Raw genomic sequence first — 12883 nt, 5'->3', positions numbered from 1 at the left:
GTGAGATCTACAAGCATGAGAAACCTAAGGCCTGTTTTACAAAGCCGTGCTAGCGGCTGCAGCACGGTAACGGCCCCGAAGCCCATAGAGATTTAAAGGGCTTCTGGGCTGTTGCCACGCGGCTTTGTAAAACAGGTCCCTAGTGTATAGAAATCTATGTAATGTATAATCATTGTGCTAATCCTGAAAACCTGATTGGGTGTCCCTTCAGGAGAGGGTTGGGAAACACTAATAGAGGACACTCTCCTCTCTGATCCTGTACGATCCAATATTCCAGCAGGGTGGTAGAGGACAGTCTTCCACTGCGGAAGTGCAGCATGATGATATGAGGCATCTCTACTTCTAAGCCAGCAAGGACCTAGTGTTCCTGCATGGTGTTTGAACACTTCATAATAGCCGCAAGACTGGAATATTTGAATCTTCAATCCCTCTATGATGGAATGCTATCAGATCCTGTCATTCAATGATTACAACAACTTATAAATTATCTTTTCCATCTTCTAGAGGACTTGTATATGCCGGGAAACTCAGCAAAACTTTGTCATTTAAATTGGTGGAAACTTGGAACAAATTACCAGACTCTTTAAGACTGTTAGGTCAGTTACAGCAATTTCGGAAAGATTTAAAAACTTGGATACGCAATAGCTATTCTGACCAGTTCCTTTAAGGATTTAAATATCTATCTAATCCTAGGTAATGGTACTCTCTCCATTCGATCTACTAGATGTTATCTTATTTTTTAATTAATTGTAAACCGAATCGAGTTCCTTCGGGAAATGATTCGGAATATAAATTGAAGACTAGATTAGATTTGGTTTGGTTTAAAAGCAATAATTTTGCAGTGCTGCTTATTGTAGTTTTGATTTATTACAAGAGTCTTGTCTACAAAACATCTTTAAAAGTTCATTCAGTGCCAGCACTAAGGCTCTGTAGGCAGAAGCATTATTTCAGATGCAAATTCTGTAACCAGCGCCTAAAGTTAGGCACCTATTTCGGAGAAGCCCATCTAAATTGAATAACAAGCCCAATTAAGCTTTTTAATCAGCACTGATTGAAATAGAGGCACCTTTCAAGGAAAACACGATTCTGTAACAAGGCGCCTCTAAAAATAAAACATAGTAACATAGTAGATGACGGCAGATAAAGACCCGAATGGTCCATCCAGTCTGCCCAACCTGATTCAAATTAAATTTTTTTTTTTTTAATTTTTCTTCTTACCTATTTCTGGGCAAGAATCCAAAGCTTTACCTGGTACTAAGACTTACTCCAGCCCATCTACACCCTCCCAGCCATTGAAGCCCTCCCCTGCCCATCCTCCACCAAACGGCCAGACACAGACCGGCAGCCTTTAAAAAAAAATAGGCGCTATGCATGTTAGGCGTGGGCGTGGCTATGTGTTAGGCGCCTTCTTACAGAATCGCTGCTCTTAAGCACTCCGCTAGGCGTGCCTAAAGCTGGCCTATTTAATGGGTGCCTCCAAAATAGCTGCCGCTCAGTGTGATTCACTAAACAACGCTCAATTTTACTTGAATCACGCTGAACAGTGCCTATATAGGCGCCTAACTGGGGCGCTTCTTATAGAATTTGCCCTTAAGTTAGTAACAGGCAGATTGATATTCATCCCACTCTGGTCAAGGTTTTTAAACTTGGATATTCAATACTAAGCTGTACCCGGATACTATTGCCTAATATCCAGGTAGAATGAGGCTACCAGCTCTTTTATATGTATTGGCAATATTCAGACCAGTACAAAGATAACTAGCCAGATAAAATTAGGGCAGCTTTTTTGCTGTCTTGACTTTATCGGTTTACGTCGTTAGTAGATTGAATATTGCCACTAACTGAGTAACTTTGGCTGGCACTGCCTGGATAGTGCCAAGGCAATCTGACCAGACTTACAGTGGCACTATATGGATAATTGCCTTGAAAATATAAGTATTACCCTGTTAGCAGGACTTAGCCAGGTAGGGGTCATTCCTGCCTGGCTAATCTCACTGAATATCGATCTCCAAGATCGTTGCTGTCCTTGAGTGCCTCCATTTCAGTTTTGCATTACATCCTGTTGTGTCATCAGCACGCTGGTGCAATGCTCAGCAAAATATCTCAATTTATACTTTTTGGAGGACATAGATTAATCCAGTGATGCTAAGTCAATCACTGACTCATTTTACTGCAAAAGTCTTTTGTCTCTTTATAAGACTATTCTGAGTGGTATTTGAGGCTCTGTCAGATTTTACAGTGAGAATATAGGGATGCCAAAGGAAGTAGAGTTAGAATAGCAGTGAGGGGCATTTTTGAAACGATATCCAAATCAGAACGTCCCATATAGACATCCATCTCACATGTATTTTGGAACAGGATACAACCTTTTTGAAAATATGTGAGATGGGCATCCATGAGCTGAAAACATCCAGCACGAGCATCCATTAACAAACAGAAACATCTTAGTTTCAAATAGGGGAAAACAAGAGACATGGATGTCGGTATAGCAGCATTCTTAGAAAACAACCACACAGATGTCCATGCAGAGCCTAGTGGTTAGTGCAGTGGATTGTAAACCAAGAGACCCAGGTTCAAATACTACTTTAACTTTTTTTTTTTTTTTTTGTAATGGTGAGCCCTCCAAGAACAACAACAACAAAAATACTGTGCCACTTTAGTAGCGTCCAGGCTTGCAAGTGGCTTAGATATTTATGTACAGTTAAGTATTTTTTTTATTTTTGGAGGGCGCACAATTTAATAGAAAAAGTTGAAGTGGGATTTGAACCCGAGTCCGTTGGTAGCACTAACCACTAATCTACTTCTCAGACCTTTCTGCTTTGTTATGCATGCCCATAATACTGGAATCTATCTATCATAGAGCCTGGTATCCCCTCAACTTTAGGGGAGAAGGAGCAAAACTGCAATCACTGAGAAATTAAGGGGGTGTCATGCCTTCATCCTTGTAGTGGACAGTTGCTCAATCAGAACCCCTTTCTGTAACTTGGATGTTCCTGAATCTGTTCTAAATAAGGACATCCTTATTTTTAAATAGGGACATTTCTTTCCCTTCAGTAATCATTGTTGGACAGATTTCAGGACCTTCTTAGTCTGGCCCAGGACACGCCCCCTTGTTATTTGGACGTACTGCAGTGGTGGACAACCCTATTCTGCCTTTGCAAAATTGGGATTTTACTCCTGTACAGAATTATATGCATCCTGAGAGGGTGAGGAATTTTGCACATACAAGCGGGTCACTTCCTCCTCATGTGCTGGCTTAGACCCAACTGTTTATGTGAACCGTAATCTCGTACTCGCAGAATTCTTCCAGGAGTAGGATTTGAACTTCAAGCACTTGGATGTCCATTTCAGCCTTTTGAGACATCCATATGCTTTGAAAATGAGCATCAGTATATGAAATCCATGACTCTACCCTTTGAATCACCATTTTGTGTATGATTATGAAGGGAAAATGTGCTGGATGGATCATCTTTGGGAATGTGTGCCCTGTTCTTCAAAAGTGGTAATTGGTGTGTATTATGGTGCAAATGAAATAATTTCTGGATAAACCACTTGGCGGGGTGAGTGTAGCACAGTGGTTAAAGCTACAGCCTCAGCACCCTAAGGATGTGGGTTCAAACCCATGCTGCTCTTTGTGACCCTGGCAAAGCCACTTAATCCCCCATTGCTCCAGGTACATTAGATAGATTGTAAGCCCACCAGGACAGATAGGGGAAAATGCTTGAGTGCCTAAATAAATTCATGGAAATTGTTCTGAGCTCTCTTGTGAAAACAGTATAGAAAATAAAATAAATGTTCCCAGAGTACTTGCAGAACACAAGTGGCAGATGTTAACCAATTTTTGCCAGAAAGGGTTGGAAGTCAGGCCATGAAAAAGTGGCATATACAAGCCCAGGGAAGTAATTCACCATATTGTGACTGAGGCATTTTGGAAGCAACTTGTAATTGGTTTTGCAGGTTGGATTGCTCAGAGCTGTACATAATTCCAGCAATAAATACATTTTTCCATATTGTTGCAACCTTTGACATCCCCATGTTGTCATCTTAAATAAACCAAATATTTATGTTATCTCTGAGGATGGGGCAAATAGAATTTTTGTCCTGTCTTTTCTAAATAATTTCCTGGGGGTTTACACATTCAAAAATATAAAGGGTATGGAACTTTATATACTGCTTTTTCTGTGTGGTTACAATCAAAGTGGTTTTACATATTTTTAGACAGGTACTTATTTTGTACCTGGAGCAATGAAGTGTTAAGTAATTTGCCCAGAGTCACAAGGAGCTGCAGTAGGAATCAAACTCACAACCTCAGGGTGCTGAGGCAGCTGCTCTATCACTAGGTTAGGCCACTCCTCCAGCAGATACTGATTTTGTTGATATTAAATATTTCAGTGCATGTTGTAAAATAGTATATATAAGACAAAGTTTTCTCTTGTATCTCTTGGACATTGTTTTATTTTTTCTAGATCAAAATTCTCTCAGAAACTGCTGCCAGAATTTGCCACCTGCTCAGATGCAAGGAAGAAGGGTGGAGAGCAAAGGGCAAATTACTTACTTGAATTTCTAATCTGTGGATCTCCCTGTAGCAGTGGTATCTTCTACTTGTTGTTGATGCACATAATGACTGCAGAAAATGCCATATCATTTTCTGCCAAATGTAATTTTTCACCTTCATTTGTAGTGTCTTGTACAAAGTATATTGTAGACAATGTTTAATTCAGATATGTATAGTAATATATTGCAGATTAACAATACCTATGTTCTGTTATGCCTTTAGCTTTTTGTTTTCCAGATTGAAAAGTTAAAAATAGTTTTTTTGTGATTTTTTTTTTTTTGTATTCCTGCTGTTATTAATATTGATTTAACTAAATTCTACATAAAGGAAATTGTTGGGAAAATGGATTCTTAACGAATATGGATTAAAGCATTATAAAGAGGACAAAACTAGATATATATCATCTTATTCCTCTTGCCCACCTGACTCTTCCCTCCATATTTGCGAATAAGAAGAATTTGCAAATAACTATAGGACCGACTGATGCACCCCCACCTCCTTCCCGCCTCCTGGACCTCTCCACACCTTAATTTTGAAGCCTGATGGTTTAGCAGTAAAGCAGGATAGGAGTGACCTTCCTACGCTCCTGCCCCGTGTATAAGAACATAAGAAATGCCTCTGCTGGGTCAGACCCGAGGTCCATCGTGCCCAGCAGTCCGCTCACGCGGCGGCCCAACAGGCCCAGGACCTGTGCAGTAATCTTCTATCTATACCCCTCTATCCCCATTTCCAGTAGGAATTTGTCCAATCCTTTCTTGAACCCCAGTACCGTACTCTGCCTTATAACGTCCTCTGGAAGCGCATTCCAGGTGTCCACCACACGTTGGGTAAAGAAGAACTTCCTAGCATTTGTTTTGAATCTGTCCCCTTTCAACTTTTCCGAATGCCCTCTTGTTCTCTTATTTTTCGAAAGTTCGAAGAATCTGTCCCTCTCTACGCCTTTCATGATCTTGTAAGTCTCTATCATATCCCCTCTAAGTCTCCTCTTCTCCAGGGAAAAGAGACCCAGCTTCTCCAATCTCTCAGAATATGACAGGTTTTCCATACCTATTATCAGATGTGTTGCTCTCCTTTGAACCCTCTCGACTAATGCCATATCCTTCTTAAGATACGGCGACCAATATTGGACGCAGTACTCCAAATGCGGGCGCACCATCGCCCGATACAACGGCAGGATAACTTCTTTCGTTCTGGCTGTAATACCCTTTTTGATTATACCAAGCATTCTATTCGCTCTCTTAGCGGCCGCTGCACACTGTGCCGACGGCTTCATTGTCATGTCCACCATTACCCCCAAGTCCATTTCCTGGGTACTCTTATTCAATAACATCCCTCCCATTGTATAGTTGTACCTCGAGTTTCTGCTCCCCACATGTAATACTTTACATTTTTCAATGTTGAACTTCATCTGCCATTTCGCCGCCCATTCTTCTAATTTGTTCAAGTCCCTTTGCAACTTTTCGCAGTCCTCTGTAGTCCGAGCTCCATTAAATAGTTTGGTGTCGTCCGCAAATTTTATTATCTCGCACTTCGTTCCTGTTTCTAGATCATTTATGAAGATATTAAATAGCAGCGGCCCGAGCACCGAGCCCTGCGGGACACCACTCGTGACCCTCCTCCAGTCGGAGTAGTGACCCTTCACTCCTACCCTTTGTTTTCTATCCTCCAACCAGTTTCTGATCCATCTATGTACGTCTCCTTCCACCCCATGGTTCTTCAGTTTCCGGAGTAGACGTTCATGGGGCACCTTGTCAAAGGCTTTTTGGAAATCTAGATATATGATGTCTATGGGGTCTCCTTTGTCCATCCGTTTGTTGATCCCTTCGAAGAAGTGCAATAAGTTCGTTAGGCACGATCTTCCCTTGCAGAAACCATGCTGGCTGGTTATCAGAAGTTCATTTTTTTCAAAATGTTGATCGATGTTTTCTTTTATCAGTGCTTCTGCCATTTTCCCCGGAACCGAAGTCAGGCTCACCGGCCTGTAGTTTCCCGGGTCACCTCTTGATCCCTTTTTAAAGATGGGCGTAACGTTGGCTATCTTCCAATCTTCCGGGATCTCGCCTGTTTTCAGGGATAAGTTGCAAATTTGCTGCAGTAGTTCCACTATCTCCTCGTTTAATTCCTTCAGAACCCTTGGACCCGGGGATTTGTCAGTTTTTAATTTTTCTATCTGCCTACGAACGTCCTCAAGGCTCACTTCTATGGATGTTAATTTTTCTGCCTGACTTCCGTTGAAGAATTGCTCAGGTTCCGGTATGTTGGACGTGTTTTCGTTTGTAAATACAGACGAGAAGAACATGTTAAGCCTTTCTGCCACTACCTTCTCCTCCTTCACCACTCCCTTCCTGTCTCCGTCGTCCATCAGTCCCACTTCCTCTCTAGCTGGCTGCTTCCCTTTAACATATCTGAAGAATGGTTTGAAATTTCTTGCTTCCCTGGCTAGCCTCTCTTCATACTCTCTTTTGGCTTTCCGAACCTCACGGTGACATTCTTTTTGATGTTTCTTGTGCTCTTTCCAGTTCCCCTCAGTTTTGTCCTTTTTCCATTTCTTGAATGATTTTTTCTTATTGCCTATCGCTTCCTTCACTGTTTTGGTTATCCACGCCGGGTCTTTTGTTCGATTCTTTTTACACCCCTTCCTGAATCTGGGGATATACAGATTTTGCGCCTCGCTCACCATGTCCCTGAAGAAGGACCAGGCATGATTTACCGTTAGCCATGTTTTGGAAGTGTTCCTAAGTTTCTTCCTTACCAATTCCCTCATTGCTTCGTAGTTTCCTTTCCTGAAGTTAAAAGTTATCGCAATGGATCTCTTGCCTTTTGACACTCCTACCTCAACCTTGAACTTGATCATATTATGATCGCTGTTTCCCAACGGTCCCACTACTTCTACTTCCTTTGCAGGTCCCCTTAACCCATTTAGGATTAGATCCAGAGTGGCATTTCCTCTCGTCGGTTCTCTAACAAGCTGTTCCATGAAACAATCCTGTGTAGCTTCCAGGAATTTTGTCTCCCTAGCGTGTAGAGCCCTGAGCAAAAATGGCTGCCGTGAATTCCTGCTGTAGATTTATATATGTGTATGCATGTGTGTTAAAACAGTCTGCAGGATAACAAAATGGACCATTTCAGCTGAGATTAAAACCAGGATCAGTATAAGCACCTTAGGTACCCAGCCTTCAGCTCCCTCTCCCCTTCCCATTAACTGTTGGGCTCCCCTTGATATTTTGATAAAGCTAAACAATCATCATTCCAACACCACCCTTCTCAAAATAATGCTGTAAAAACACAGGGTTTTGACTTTATGAGGTCTGTTCAAAAAGTTCCAGTGACTGATTTTATAAAAATTTATTAAACAATCTTACAACTTATTCCATTAGGTCCCCTTCAAAGTACATATTGTCGCCCACTTGGCCTTCGCTAGGGTAGCAGGAGCGCCGGGGTGGATGACTTTACCGAGACTGGCATGCCTCTCAAAAGAGAGAATTGGCCCTTCAAGGTGTAAGTGCCTAAAGGCTGCAACAAGATAAGAGTAAACATTCAAGCAGGAAGGAAAACTTCTCAAATGGTTTTTGCTTCTAAAAGAAAGGCTCAAGTTTATTATTCCCACTTCCCAAAAGGTGGGCAATACCCAACTCAGGTAAGTGTGTACAGTTTAAACAGGCATCATTATCAAGCCAAACAAATTAAAAAAAAAAAACCAACAAACCCACTATAGCAGTGCTTTGGACTGGCAACAGGCCCAACCCAGCAAGGTGCCCACACTTCAGTAGTCCTTGCAAGTTTCCTTCGCCAGGCCCTTGCACTAAACACCAGAATTTATCTTTCTATCGGGGTTTGTCACCTTGACTACAGTGCTTTTTTCTGCCTCTTATAAGCACTGGCGGGTTCTTGCTCCATAGAGCTGATTGCGAGGCAAAGGTTGCTGTGTCTTTTTGATAGCACAAAAAGTATCCCTCAAGAAAAGAATTTCCCACCCAGATGTCACAGCACACTCCCCACAACTTCATGCAATCCCCAGCAATGCCATATACTTTGAGGCTCTGGTAACAACCAAGAAAAACAAGGCTTAAGTCCCACAAACAAAGGGAAAAAAATCCTTTCTTTTCCCCAAAAAGGCATAAAGAAGGAAAATTGTCCCAGCAGTTTTTTTCTAGCAGCTTGCTGAAAACCCCATCAGCAACACAGTTCTTTAAATTGAAATGGATTTTTCTAAAATGCCAGAAACAGGCCTCAGTTTTTCTCAATTCAAAAGAGGAAAGCAAACAAACTGTTACTTGCCCAACATAGATAGATTCACTTCCATTTCCTCTGAAGGCACAGGCTCCAGCTCCGGCTCCGGCTCAGCTTTGGGGGGGTGTGGTTCCTCAGGATTTTGCCTTTCCATCAGGCCCTCTTCTGTCTGCTGCTTGGCCTGGAGAGCTTTTTGCAGCCACTGCTCTGCTTAGCTTCTGTAAACTAGTGTTAAGTTTTGCAAGGATACACCCTAACCTGGCTGAGCGCGAAGCAGGTAGTGGCGTACCTAGCATATGTGACACCCGGGGCCCATCATTTTTTGACACCCCCCCCCCCCATCTGTACGAAAAACATGATTTTTAGTAACAAGCCACATGTCACACAAGAGTACCTAGGAAAAGGCAGCATCTTACATATGCAGTGAGCAGTACAACATCAATACACCCATTCTAAAACTAAACAAGCCAGACTAGTACAGATCAATCCTGCAGTCAATCCTAACAAAAAAACATGTCTTTCGAACACACAGAACACAGAAAACACCTTCGCCTAGTATGGAATATGTCATCACAAACACCCCTCCCCCTTTTACAAAACTGTAGTGTGAATTTTAGCCATGGTGGTAACAGCTCTGATGCTCATAGAAGACGCCGATGACGACCGGATAGAGAGAGAGAGAGAGAGATTCGCACGCATGCGCACTCCTACCTCAGGTGCCCTACATCTCACAGAAAACGGACGCACGTTTTATTATATTAGATAATCAAATTTTATTATATTAGATAATCAAATTTTCTCGTATGTAGGATCACTCAGTTCCAAGCAGCAGTTATTATAATATTTGGTTACAAATGAAGGTTCTTATTATCCGAGACCTGGGTTAGAAAACACGGGGTGGTGTCACATGTTAGTTCCCCCCCCCCCCCCCCAGGATATTAACTATTGAGCACTTGGAAAATACAAGGGAGCCAAGATGGCGTCATGAAGTACATGCTGAGCAGAGCTCCTTACCTCTCTCTGGGATTGTGCTTGTCTAAAAAACGCTCCACAGTTTTGTAAAATGGGGGATAAAATAGAAATACATAGACAAAGGTTAAATTGAACCAGTAAGAAGCTGGACTCTGCATACAATGCACCACAGAAACAGTGACACATGTCTCCTAAAGCAATAAATAAATAGAAATTTTTTTTCTACATTTGTCTTCTGTGGTTTCTGCTTTCCTCATCTTCTTGTAACTCTCTTCCTTCCATCCACTGTCTGCCATCTCTCTTCCCCTATATGGCATCTTCTCTCCTATGCCCTTTCCAGAAACTGTATGCCTCCCCCTTCCATCTCTCCTTTCACCCCCATTGGTCTGGCATCTCTCCTCTCCTTCCCTCTCCCACACCTTTCCTCTGCAATCCCTTTCCCTTTTTCCTTTTCAATTTATTTTCTGCATCTGTTTAGATTACGTTCTTACTACCCTCAATGTCCTTTTTTACTATCTACCTAAAGCTTGCCACCTCTTTCCCTCACTCCTCCAGTGTTTCAATACAAAGACTGTGATGGACATCACTTTCAAAACAGTAAATTCAGTTCATGTAAGATCACTTCAAAGACGGCTTTTCAATCTTACTCTTGATGATGGGGCATCGGAAATCATTTTGCACACAAATGTAAGGTGGCTAAGTAGGCACAAATTTCTGCAAAGATTTTATGATTTGCTGAATGAAATAAGAAGTTTTTTGAAGGAGAGGGGAGATGATCAAGCAGAGTTGGAAGATGAGGAGTGGTTATGTGATCTGGCATTTCTCACTGACTTTACAGGCGAACTAAGTGATAACCTTGAACTACAAGGTAAAAACAAATGCTTTGGTAAGATAATGGGTACAGTTTCACCCTACAAGAGCAAATTTGAGCAAATGATGACTGACCTTGCAAACAACACTTTTGATCATTTTCCTAATATGCAGGACCATCTGGGACAATATCCAAATTTTGTTTTTCAGAACGAGAAGTATGTGACAGAAATCTGTTCTGTTATCCAGGAATTAAAAAATAGATTCTGTGACTTCCAAAAAATTGGAACAATTGTGGAGTACTTGTCATACCCATTCAAAGTAGATATGGACATTAAAGAAACTGCAGTTGCTATCAGTAAAAATTACTCTTTGAACAAGCCATCTCTTGAAAACAAAATATTAAAGTAGATCACAACCTGTTTGAAGTTGGACATGGCTGCTCTATTGTATGCATTTTGCCTTATTCCCATAATGCTTTTAAAATAAAGCAAATTATTAATTCTCATTGGAAGGTGCTTCAATACCACTGTGTTTGAACAATTGCCACGTTTTGCCTACTCACGAGGTAGAAATTTGAAAAAAGCCCCCTCCTCTCGATAAAATGCCCCTCCCTCCTCCCTCCCCAAACAAAAAAAAAGCCCCCTGCCGCTGCCATCAAACAAATGGCCAATCAGGGACTTCTTTACGCTCATCCCTATGGAAGTCCCTGATTGGCTCAGGTGCCAGGGAACTACAGGCTAATATGTCTGACTTCTGTGGTAAGTTAATTAATGGAAATGCTTTTATAAAACAGAATAGTGAAGTTTCTGGAATCCAGTGTATTACAGGACCTAAGTCAACATGGATTCACAAAATGCAGGTCTTGTCAGACAAATCTGATCAATTTCTTTGACTGGGTGACTAGAGAATTGGATAGAGGGGGTGTATTTAGATTCTAGCAAAGCCTTTGACAGTGTTCCACACAGGCACCTAATAAATAAAACTGGGTGCCTTCGGGATGGGCCCCAAAGTGGTAGACTGGGTCAGGAACTAGTTGAGTGGAAGGCGACAGAAGGTAGTGGTCAATGGAGATCTCTCTAAGGAAAGGGATGTTACCAGTAGTATACCTCAGGGTTCAATTCTTAGGCCTGTTCTTTTTAACATTTTTGTAAGCAATATTGCTGAAGGGTAAGATTTGCCTCTTTGTAGATGATACCAAAATCTGCAATAGAGTAGACACCCTGGAAGGGGTGAATAACATGAGGAAGGACCTAGCAAAGCTTGAAGATAGGTCTGAAATTTGGCAGCTAAACTGGTCAGTGGTCTTTGTCATAAGGAGTATGGGGACAGATTTACAAATCTCAATATGTATACTTTGGAGGAAAAGCAGGAGAGGGGAGATATGATAAAGACATTTAAATACCTACATGGCTTAAATGTGCATGAGGCAAATCTCTTTCATTTGAAAGGAAGCTCTAGAATGAGAGGGCATAGGATGAAGTTAAGAGGTGATAGGCTCAGGAGTAATCTAAGGAAATACTTGTTTATAGAAAGGGTGGTAGATAGATGGAATGGTCTCCCGGTAGTGCTGTTAAAAACAGACTGTCTGAATTCAAGAGAGCATGGAACAGGCATGTAGAATCTCTTAGGGAGAGGAGGAAATGGTGGATGCTGCAGATGGGCAGACTGGATAGGCCATTTGGCCTTTATCTGCTGTCATGTTTCTATGTTTCTCTATTCTGATGAAAGAACTGGAAGACTAAACACTTGGGTAAAGAAATGTATTTTTAGTCCCCTTTGTTTAATTTAGGCAAAGATACTATTTTGCAAATATTGACTGAAAGCTGATTCCAAAGAGCAATTGCCAACCAAAAGAATAGCCTTTTATGACTAGATACCCAATGTGGCTGAAGTGAGGGAAGGAATATCCAATCTTTGCTGAGATAAAGAACTTAAAATTCTATTTGAGAGGAGCACCCAGACTTCACAGGAAGTCTGCCTACTGATCTACAGGCACTGCCATGGGCAGTGGCCCTTAAAGTGACATCACTTGCTGGTCCTTGACTGACTGATAAGAACTGTGCCCTACCATTGAACTCCAGGAACACCCAGGCTTTAGAGGAAGTGTGCTAACTGGTCTGCATGTACTGCCATGGGCTGTAACCCTTGAATTGATGTTGCCTGCTCATTCTTGGCTGGTTGATAAGAATTGTGCCCTAGTGCAGAATGCAGGCATGTGCCCAAAGGGGTATGACCAAAGGGGTAAGTCCCATCCCTTCAGAGTCATTCAAAGAGTGGAGAGTGCTACCTGAATCTCTACATTGAGAAACAAAA

The sequence above is a fragment of the Geotrypetes seraphini genome, chromosome 10, assembly GCF_902459505.1.
Source record: "Geotrypetes seraphini chromosome 10, aGeoSer1.1, whole genome shotgun sequence".
NCBI classification, from domain to species: Eukaryota; Metazoa; Chordata; class Amphibia; order Gymnophiona; family Dermophiidae; genus Geotrypetes; species Geotrypetes seraphini.
Note: the sequence above shows the minus strand (reverse complement) of the source record.